Raw genomic sequence first — 12221 nt, 5'->3', positions numbered from 1 at the left:
CGAATCTCCCATCTGACGTACGTGCCGCTCATAATCTTGCTGCATATTAAAAAATAAAAGTTATAATCAAACTATATATATATATATATATATATATATATATATATATATATATATATATTAAAAATAAAACTTAGAATCAAAATATATTATATTATATCTTAAATAACTTACATAGGCTCGTTTGGCCCTTTCCCCCACCCACTCATCCGGATCCGACTCATTAGTCTTTTTCTTCACACAAGTCTTTTTAAAGATTTCATGACGATAGGGAGTGCGTCCCAATTTTTTTTCCTATAAATAAAAATACAATTAATGAAATAATATTTTGTCAAATAATTTATTTTAGAAAATGAATTTAAACTTAAAATTTAGAAACCTTACAATCTCCCTTTGAATCGTACCAATACTCTTTGCACCTCCGATGTGCAACGAGCCACCCTTTAGGCTGGCTCTTGATTTTTTTCCTTGATCGGACAAAGCCTTGAATTTTTTGGTATTCCAATACCGGCATAATTCTTCAAATATATGAGGCAGCATCCAACTCGAAGGTACCAGATCATCCCTAGCTTTCTTTAGCCAGTTAGACAGTCTAGCGCTCGCTTTTCTTTCAAAAGTGGTCGCAATGACCATATTGTACCTTGGCTCCCAAGTACATAAAGTTTGAAAAAAATGAATAACGTTAAATAATTAGTTAAGTAAAGTATAGTAAAAATATTAAACATAACTTAAAAAACTAGATTTAAACATATATACCTTGAATTCATTAAACATTGTCTGGCGGATACTGTTTGGAATCTCCCACCAAGAGTGATAAGGCTCAGTATATAGCCTCCTAACACTCTCCTGAAGAGCCCTAGCAGCCCCCTTCGAAGGATGCCACCTGCAAGACACATAATAAACATGTAATTATATCATCAATAAGTTATTAATGTAACAAAAATAAGTAAATAAATAAAATATTAAACTTACGAGGATCCATCAGGCTCAATCATGACTCTCCCAAGTCTGTCCCTCTGCCCAGGAGCTAACCCAGACACATCATGTAATGTCTCTGTTCTAGCAGTAGAAGAAGGTGTAGGTGATGTTGTAGGAGTGTCAGTCTCAACACTAGAATCTCTAAGTCTCAGATTAGATATGTGAGGAGACTGAGATCTGGGAGATGGAATTGTGGGAGATGGAGTAGAAGAAGATGATACTCTCGGGGGTCGAGCAATAACCTCTGTGGATAGCTGGTAGGTCTGATCATATTAAGTATATCTAACCTATGAAGAAGAAGAAGTGTCGCGTGGTCGGCGGAACTGACTATGGTAAACTAAAGGATCCATAGTCCCAAAAGGCACAACATGAATATGTGTAGGACTAGCTCGGCGGTGCTGCATCTAAGTTCAAGTTCAAAATTTAAGTTCTAAGGTCAAGTTCTATATTATATTCAATATCCTAAAATTCAAGTATCTAAGTTCTAATTAATTTCAAAGTCTAAAGTTCACAATTTATTCAAACCAAAAAAAATAGTCTAAGTTCAAAAATCCTAAAGTCCAAGTTCATAACTTGAATATCTTCCAAACATCAAAAATCATTCAACCCAATGTTTTTCTAACTTGAATATCTTCCAAACTTAAAAAATCCTAAATTCTAATTTCTAATTACTTCATGTTCTAATCGTAATTTTATCTTCAAAAATACTTCAAGTCCAACTAACACAATACTCAATTCACAATCTAATTAAAAAAACAACAATTCAAACTAAAGCCCTAAAATTTTCATTCACAATCTAACTTCAAGAACTAACCAACTTAACATAACATTTGAACATCAACAACACTTTAATTCCAACTTTAAAACATATTCAATTCACAATTTAATTAAAAAAAACTCCAACTCAAATAATTAAAAGACCTAAAATCTAATTTCTAACATTCACCAATTCTAAATCACATATACAAATTAACTATGTTAATAACATACATTAATCAAATTAAATGAAATAAATAACTAACAAATCAATAAATTAATTATTTTTAAAAAAAATTAAAACCCTAAAACTAACTAATCTTAACAACAATAAGGAGAGAGAGGCTGACGGTGGGGAGTGGCAGCGGCAACAACGGCAACGGGGGAGGGCGTGGTGGCGACAACAATGACGAACGGCAGCGAAGGGGTGGGGGTTTGGAATTTTTAGAGAGAAGGGTGAGGGTTTAGAGAGAGAGAGATAACGCAGAAATAAGAAAAAGTGGGCTGCAGGTTTCAAATATTTTAGAAATAGCGACGGACAACGTCTCCCTGTCCGTCGCTTTTTTACGTAGTTGACCGCCATTTTGACCAAAAAAGCGACGGACTTGGAGACGTTGTCCGTCGCTTATTTAAAAAAAAAATAAAAAAAATGTATTAAAAAACGACGGATGGAGAAGCAATTATTAAATATTATTTAATTATTTTAAATTAAAAGCGACGGACTCCGTCATTAATTTTATTTTATAATTATTTTTTAAATATATTTATATATGGCGCAAAAATTCGCCAAAAAAAGCGACAGACAAATAGTCCTTGTCCTTCGCTTTTTATTAAAAAAAAAAATTAAAAAAAAAGAAGAAAAAAGCGATGGACAGCGTCTCAAATTTCTTTGCTTTTTGGAGCGACGCAGTCCGTCACTGTTTTTTCGTCATTTTTTGGATAGTTTTTAGTAGTGTAAATTGGATTCGACACCTGGACGAGCCTCCACCACGATATGTGAACTTCACCACGGCCCGTGGTGATGGGCGTGGTGATGGACATGAATTTGGGAAAATAGGTGTTCTGAGTGGTGACCTCCACGGAGGCCATCATGACACACTACAAAAAAAATTACTTTTAGCGAAGGAAAATTTAGTCATTAAAAGTCCAAATCCGATAGTTATAAGTCAATAATGACCAAAAAAGATTTGATCGTCACCAGTCGTTAGTAGCCTTATTGTTAAAAGTTAACGAATCCGATCATTAAAGATCTTTTAGCGACAACAAAAATTCCGGTCGTCATTTTCTTTTAGCGATGAATTTGTCCTTCATTAATTGTCTATTTTCCCTTCACTAATTCCCATTTAACTATTTGGCAATCCCGTCGTTAAAGGTCTATTTATATATAAGAACCAAATGCCAACTCCTCTTGTCAAATGCATTCAGTCATTCACATACAATATATTAAAAAAAATAATGCAAAATAATCAATTTCTATATAAACTTGATTGTTGATTATAAAAGAAATAAAGCATCCCAATTCGTCAGTTTCTAACTCTATTGTAGATCGTACAAAATGTAAACATCAAACACCCCTAACAAGAACCAGCTACACACTAATTTCAGTCCTCCATCTTAGCAGCAAGTGACAAACAAGGTACACCCAATCACTGCAGCATCTTTCATGCTTTTCCCTTCTGCGAAAACAAAAACGAGTATCAGTAATGTGAGTAAATAAAAATAAAAGCATAGTATTAGTAAAAACAATAATCATAGAAGTTACATGTAAATCGTACACAAAAAAGAGTTTAAAAATATTGAATTTCCAATATGCAGATATGAACTGTATTACATAACTGCTCTAAAATAATCAAATTTCAAAATCACATAGCACTATGATACCACAGTAATTCAGGTGCAGTCGAAAGTTCAGAAAGTGTTACTGCAGTGGCTCTCAACCTTGAAAATTGTCCATGCTCCCAGGCTACCTACACCGTTTAGTAGCTTTAGCAAAGTAAAAAGACTAAACATTTTATACAAAGACAATAAAGTATATTTGACTGTTTTAGCAACCAGTAAGAACAAGCAGCGTTAACAGGGATATTATACAGACTATTCAGGTTAAGTGGGATGTGTAATCTCTAGTCTACTGAATGTGACTTCACGTAGTAGTCAACAAAATAGCTTAGAACAAGCTCTCTAGCTGGTTTATGTCACACAACAAAAACTGAAACTGTCAAAAACTTCAATGCAAATTACATCAGTGAGGACTTAACTTCTATCTATGACAAAATTATGGATTATGATGCATAAGAAATCATAAATGCATTTCTAGTTACTAAGAAACAAGGAAACGGGACAAAAAATTTCCATTTCCTTAACCCTCATGTTCATTTTTCATCCAAATAGAAAGACTAAGGTACTTTGCATACTAAATTTGGATAGAAAGTCTGAAAAATTAATGGTATCCACTATTAAGTCGACTTTTTTTCTTGTCCTCTGCAAGGAAAAGGAGCAATAGAGTAGTACACTGAACAAAAGGAAGAGACTACCTTAAGCAATTCTTGTTATTCTTATTCTTTTTTCAGTTGAATTGTCTATATTGATAAGTCTTCCCGAGGCTGAAGAAGATCTAGGGTATAGGTCTGAGATTGAAAGAGCCTTATATCAATTTGAATTGACCACGATTAAACAAAAAGTTCACTTGGACGAACATATTATCCCTTTAATTGAATCAGAGAAGGCACGACTAGTTAGAAGTATGTGAGTAAGCTCGATATTTTTTGAATCATATTCAACTTTAAGGCATTACGTTGCGTTATTCCAATCTGCAATATTTTTAAAATAATGACTAATAACTTAGAATTTGTTTGAAAAAAAACACCTGAAAGAAATGACAATAAGGCATGAATGTTCAAGTAAAAGATAGAACAAATCAACTAACTTACACTATTTTTATAACATGCTTGGTCAGAAGAACATAAAATGATCACCTAAGACCACTATTCTAGACTTGCCTGAGATATCGAAGGCAAATAATGATTAAACTATCATATGATTTGCTCCAGCATGTTATGAACTGGAAACACATAAATTACTAAAACGAAACTTCCAACGTAAAGCCGCTACCTACAACTCAATAGATACCTTAATTGATCACTGTTTATGAAATCGCGAATTTAAAAGAGCAACAAGGACTCGCTTTGCTTAAAGAGTGAAGCGAGAAGCGATGTGCTCGCTTCATTGAAGAAAAAACTGAAACAAAGAGGAAGAAATAGCATAAATTTAAAACAGAGGAAACCAAAAAAATTAGACAAAACTATGAAGAAAGAATGAAACAGAGAAACTGTGAAGAAAGAAAAAAGAAACAGCAGAACAACCAAGGAAAAGAAGGAAGAGGAGTACCTGGAGTTTGAAGAAGAACAAAAGTAACTTCCTGCTTCCTCGCTTCAAGCTTCTTTCCAAGGAGCGATCACTCCATTGGTGTCGCATAACTGTAGACAATGAAGCGTCAAATGATCGCTTCGCCTTGAGGCAAGATTCAATAAACAATGGTGCAACGATGCAGGACACTAAAAAATTGAGCCATTCACTTCAGTGATAGAAAAAACAAGATAAAAAGAAAGTTCAGATGTTCAAAATGTACCATTTCATATGCCACTAATAATTTACTTGATTACTTCCAGTGTTGGGTAATGTAAATAGCTCAAAGAGAAAAATCAAAATGCAAATTATATATTTTTCCACAATATTACGTAGAATAATGTTATCTATTTAACTTTAACTTGCACACATACAAAAATAAGATAAAGGAATGATTAGATAAGAGGAAAAGATAACCTATAAGATTTCAGCTTTTTCATAAGAACTGAACAACAAATTCTCTAAAAGAGATTGTGCAAATCAAATAATGCATAACAAACAATCACATTCTTTGTTCCAACAAGTTGTGAACTTGAAACATAATAATTCAATAAAAGCGAAAACTCCAACATCAAGCAGATACCTAAAAACTCAATAGATATCAGTATCCAATAAAATACAAAATCACAGTTAAGCTTCCACTATCAGAAGCACTGCCAAATTTTCAGGTAATGTATTTATTTTTCTAAGGCTCTAAATTTTTGAAAAATCGATTGTAGAAAAACTGCTTTTAAAATAAATTCAATAAAAATAACACAAGTGGAAAGTAGTGGAACATATAGAGTCGATGATATGCAAATTGCATATTGAAATAGACCATGCCACAAGATCTTGTTTCTTAAGCCCAATCTTTTGTAAAACCCAATTTGAATAATTGAAATAGATAATGTTATCGTTCATATACTTGTAAACAAGTACAATAATAATTAATTTGAACTTAAATTAACACATAAAAAGGGTAAAATTTTGAATGTTACCATGATGGAAATTCTAAGATGAGTTGTTGATGCCGATAGAGGTGACAAACAATTTTTTCTTCTCCCAGAAATTTAATCATTGTTTCCTCACACAACAAGCTCCTGTGGGTAGAAAATTAGAACATAATTGGAGTCTTCAATCTTTAATCCTAGCTTTTTCCTTCGCTATCACCTGCACTTAGAACGATACTTCATCAGAACTGTCTTCTAAGAAGGAAATTTCAAGATAAGTTGGTGATACGCGCTGATGTGGATTGAAACCCTAAGCACACTGCTAATGTTTTATTGTGGAGGAGGGGGTGGGTTAAAGAAAAAGAAAAAGAGGCAAGAGTAGCACTCATTTAATCGATTAATTTTTAGTAAATTTTATCTAAATTCTATAGTGAAAAGATTCAATTACAATGTATTCCTCATTTTTTTTAAATTATCCGATTTCTCCTTTTCTAAAAAATTTCTGATACATTACTTACTATGCTAATATATCAGGTTTTGGGTGTAAAATAATTAATGTTGTTGGTTATTTATGGGTAGTAACGTAAATCAAGTTATAATTGATTGTTTCAATCAATTACCGTACTAATTAAGGCAAAGAATCCTTTTAAAAAAAGAAACAGTTCTAACTATGAAGAAAAACTCAAAACAGAGCATAAGTTCTAACAAAAAATTCAATCCAAATTTCGAGTTTCATCAAGCGAATCAAGATGAATATCGTGATACTACTGAGACACTGTGGAGTTTGGCAATCCGAGGTGAGTTATGAACTATACAAAAGTTCTGACTATGAAGGAAAACTTAAAAACAAAGCATAAGTTCTAGCATAAGTTCTGGGAAAACAATTCAAAAACTTACTTTCAGAATGTTTCAGATACATAACAATCTCTATGTATCTGATACACGTTAATATTTTTTTTATTTTACTTGTCATGATACATCATAACATTATGTATATAAGTCAGTTCAATACTTTTCCCAGATATACTGTTGATTTTGTAGAGTTAATTTTCATTGGTTAATATTCATGATACATACTGATACATACTAAGTATTATGTATCAAGTAAAACAATTCAAAAACTTGCTTTCAGAATGTATCATATACATAACAATCTCTGTGTATCTGATACACGTTAATATTTTTTTTATTTTACCTGTCATGATATATCATAACATTATGTATATAAGTTAGTTCAATACTTTTTCCAGATATACTGTTGATTTTGTAGAGTTAATTTTCATTGGTTAATATTCATGATACATACTGATACATAGTAAGTATATCTGATACATGTTAACTTTATTCAAGAACTGAACGATGTTATACCTAAATTTTTGTGTGTGTGTTTTGATCCATCATCACTAAGACAAGCTAATATTTCGAGAAGTGTGTTAGCATATTCACATATATAGTTTGAGATAGCTATTGACCGTAAAAAGTGAAAAACATTATTTTCCAAGCGAGAGCTGCCTATTATTGACTTTTTAGAGCAAACGAGAATGTTATTTGGTGCTTGGAACTGCAAAAATATGGAAATAACAGCTTATACAAAATATATTTTGGGTAGAAAATTCAAAGATATCCTAGTATCAAACATAATGAAGTGTTCGAGAATGAAGGTACACACCAGTTATTTTTTTTAAGTAGATATCTACTTGATACTTAATTGCTTGATACATAGCTATATGATACATTAGTTGTATATTTCCTGTGATCATTATTTCCTGATACATCAGTTCTGTATTTGATACATCAGTTCTGATACATATCCGTGATAATTATTTACTGCAGGTTGTTGCTTCATCAGAATATTTTTATTCTGTTGATGAGTCAAGTATAAGATACATTGTGTGTCTTGAAAGAAAAACATGCAATTGTGGCAAGTTTTAACTAGACGAGATACCATGTTCACACACAATTGCAGTGTTGAAGAGCAAGAACATTACAGACATGCACCCATAATGTTCTGATTACTACAAGCCAGAGGCGTTGGGCAAATACTTATCAATTGCCAATGATTCCAATGCCAGATAAGAAAGATTGGCCTGTTCCGAAAGAAATTTTGGAAGAATTCGTCTTGCCACCAAGATACAAAAGGATGCTAGGAAGACCAAAAAAAGGAAGAAAAATGTACTCTAGTGAGAAGATAAGAATGAGCACAAATTATTGTAGTCATTGTGGCCATGAAGGCCATAACATAGAGACTTGTAATTTCATTCCCAAAGAGAAATGATGTTTTGTTATGCCAGGATACATTCTAATTGGATCATGTACTTACATCTACATAGTTTTTTTACAGTGTGTGTTGTATTTTATACATATATCAATTAACCAAAATAGTAATTGAATATCAATAATTGATACATGGATGGTTGGTAATTATTTTCATTGTAAATTACTTGGTATTGATAGTAATTTCGAATCTAATACATGAGAATAGCGGATACATAAACATTCGACGTATTAAGGGTTGATACTTTAAAGGTTGTTGCATTAGTTTTCAACTGAATTGTGGTTGATACATAACATGTTGTATTGATATAGGTTGTAGATGTATCAAGAGCTTTAAAGCTTGAAACATAATAATTTGGTACATAAATGTGGATGTATCAGAAGCATTATAGCCTGATACATGAGAATCTGATATATAAAGTAGATGTATCAAGAGCTGTAAAGCTTGATACATGATAAACTGGTACATAAATGTAGATGTATCAGAATCATTATATCTTGATACATAAGAATCTGAAACATAATCTAGATGTATCAGAAGCTCTAAAGCTTGATACATGAGATGCTGATACATAAATGTTGATGTATCAGAATCTGTAAAGCTTGATACATTGCAATCTGATGCATAAACAATGTATCAGAAGCTGTAAAGATTGATACATGATATTCTGATACATAAATGTAGATGTATCAAAATCATTAAATCTTGATACATTATAATCTGATATATAAAGTATATGTATCAGAAGTTGTAAAGATTGATACATGATATTCTGATATATAAATATAGATGTATCAGAATTATTAAATCTTGATATATTACAATCTGATACATAAAGTATATGTATCAGAAGTTGTAAAGATTGATACATTATATTTTGATATATAAATGTAGATGTATCAGAATTATTAAATCTTGATACATTACAATCTGATACATAAAGTATATGTATCAGAAATTGTAAAGATTGATACATGATATTCTGATATATAAATGTAGATGTATCATAATCATTAAATCTTAATACATTACAATATGATATATAAAGTATATGTATCAGAAGTTGTAAAGATTGATACATGATATTCTGATATATAAATATAGATGTATCAGAATCATTAAATCTTGATACATTATAATCTGATACATAAAGTATATGTATCAGAAATTGTAAAGATTGATACATGATATTCTGATATATAAATGTAGATGTATCATAATCATTAAATCTTAATACATTACAATATGATATATAAAGTATATGTATCAGAAGTTGTAAAGATTGATACATGATATTCTGATATATAAATGTAGATGTATCAGAATCATTAAATCTTGATACATTATAATCTGATACATAAAGTAGATGTATCTGAAGCAATCAAGTTTGATACATGAGAATATGATACAAAAACAAGATGTATCATACGTATTAAAGATTGATAAATGAAAACTAGATAAATAAATAAGAAGTCTCAGAAGCATTCAAGTTTGATAAATCAGAATATGATACATAAATATTTGAAAAACTTAAAATTCTGCTAAATTGTTGAATAGCCAAAAAAATATTTACTATTGGTGCAAAAATATAAGTGTACATTCTACTACTATAAAATTAAAAAAAAAACTACTCGACATCCATCGGTTCTTCTTGACCAGGGGATATGAAATCTCTCTTAGATTTTTTTGAATCGTCATTGTCGCTAACATAACCATCATTGGCCTTCCGATAACCATAATTCCACAATAGTGCGGCATATCTTGAATGGAAGAATTCGGCATGTAGTCCAGTAGTTGGAATAGAAATTCTATCACTAAGATATTCAGCAAAAATAGCCATGAAAACACCACAATCCCTCCAAAAAGAATGAATACACAACTTTAAAAAAAATTAAATTTGACACAGTAATGATTTAAATATGCATATTTATTAATACTCATAAGCTATGCTTATAGCTTGATAAATGAGAATCTGATACATAAACAAGATGTATCAGGAATATTAAAATTTGATATATGAGAATCCGATATAAAAATATGATGTATCAGAAACATTAAAGCTTGATATATAAGAATCTGATACATAAACTAGATGTATCAGGAATCAGTAAATCTTCAGAAAAATGACATTTAAAAAAAATATAAATAGGATGTATCAGATTCTCATGTAAGCTTGATACATGAGAACTTAATACATAAATAAGATGTTCAGAAATAGTAAATCCTGATTCATGAGCATTTGATACACAAATTTGATGTATCAGAATCATTAAAGGTTGATACATACGAATCTGATACATAAAATTATATGTCTCAGAAGCAGTAAATCTTCATAAAAACGATATTAAAAAAAACATCTTAGATGAACTCATACCTTTGGGAGATTAGGGCGTGTTGAAACCTCTTCAATCTTCTTGTTGGCTTCTTTGGGCGAATGTTAAACTTGAGATTTCGACTTCAATTTCTCACGTAGCTTATCCATCACTGATGGATCGTTACGACGTTTGGATCTAACCTCGTCCGGTGAAACAAGAATTTCTTGATTTTTATTCAACTGAGTGAGAACAACACTAAAAGATGGAGCGGATTTCATGTGTATCATTGAACAATATGAGTAAAAAAAATTACAGAAGAAAACAAAGGAAATCGAAGGAGGTGAGAATGAAGTGAGATAACAGTAAAGAAAAAACTTCAATATACCTTACTTAGAAACTTAAAATTGAGTAATAGATGGACTGAAATTGGAAAAAAAAACTGCCACTGAAGAATATGCGTGAATTTAGGATAAATGATATAAGGTAAAAGTGATGTATCAGTGAAAGAGTGAGAAAATTAAAAAAATAGGAATTTTTGATATTTTTCAACTAGTTGGGAGTATTAGCAAATATGGTAATATAACATGTGTAAATGGATAATTTTCCCTAATTTTTAACGACTGGATATCACGCTTTTTAAAGACATAATATTATTACCTCGTATGTATCGAGCTAAAAATATTCTTTAACGACCGGAAAAAGAGTTGATCGTTATAAATTATTTTTAACAATCAGATTCATATTTCTTTGTTAAAAAGTGGCCGTTAAAAATCATATTTCTTGTAGTGACACGTGGTGCTCACCACGACTCGTGGTGCCTTCCCGTGGTGGACATCCTGAATAGGGACCTGAGGGGTTGGGCTTCACGGACCATACCATGGCTCATGGTTCACACCACGGGTCGTGAAGCCATCCGTGGTCCCTCCTCTAAATTATCCCTTTGATTGGTGATCTTCACGGACACTCCACACGGCTCGTGGAGAGCACTATGGGTCGTGAAAGATTTCGTGAAGGATCATCTGATGCCAAAAGCTTAGATTTTCCTAGAAATTTTTATTGAATCTCATTTTTCTGACTTTTCAAATTTCGGGGTCTTACAATATGTCCCTCTTAGGAACATTCATCCTTAAATGAGACTCAAACTAGCATGAATGGAATAGGAAAGAAACATAGAAGCCCAACATGGATAGAAACCATACCAAAAGTGCATAAAACATGAAATTCTCAATCTCAAACTAAAATATGATTTTAGAACTCATTTCATGAACATGGATGCATATGAAAACATGAGAATAACTGAAACACATGGTTTGGGTTGAATGGAACATGAAGGAACTAAGTACCTCAACTAGGCACGAAAGGAAAGAGATGATGATATCAGGATATCATATCGGCTCCGATTTCCCATATAGCACCCTCAACCTCTTGGTTCCTCCACAAAACCTTGACTGAAGTTATTTTTTTGTTTCTCAACTTCCTAACTTTACGGTCTAGGATCTCAACCGGTACCTCCTCATATGAAATACTCTCTTTCACATCAGTGTTGTCTAATGGCAAAATAGATCT

General features: G+C 31.7%; 1 long non-coding RNA gene and 1 pseudogene across 1 annotated transcript; both read right to left on the bottom strand.

The window, feature by feature from the left end:
• LOC129903647 (11-beta-hydroxysteroid dehydrogenase B-like) overlaps positions 1-12221 on the bottom strand; it is a 71377-nt pseudogene that overhangs the window by 13804 nt on the left and 45352 nt on the right.
• LOC129903903 (uncharacterized) lies at positions 3188-6405 on the bottom strand. The gene is made up of 4 exons (XR_008770314.1): positions 6114-6405; positions 5119-5207; positions 3616-3701; positions 3188-3410 (listed from the first exon to the last, which is right to left on the bottom strand). It is a non-coding gene; the product is annotated as an uncharacterized LOC129903903 (long non-coding RNA).

Source organism: Solanum dulcamara, chromosome 9 (assembly GCF_947179165.1).
Source record: "Solanum dulcamara chromosome 9, daSolDulc1.2, whole genome shotgun sequence".
Classification (NCBI taxonomy): domain Eukaryota; kingdom Viridiplantae; phylum Streptophyta; class Magnoliopsida; order Solanales; family Solanaceae; genus Solanum; species Solanum dulcamara.
The sequence above is the reverse complement of the archived record's forward strand: the minus strand, read 5'-3'. Positions and strand labels throughout refer to the sequence as shown.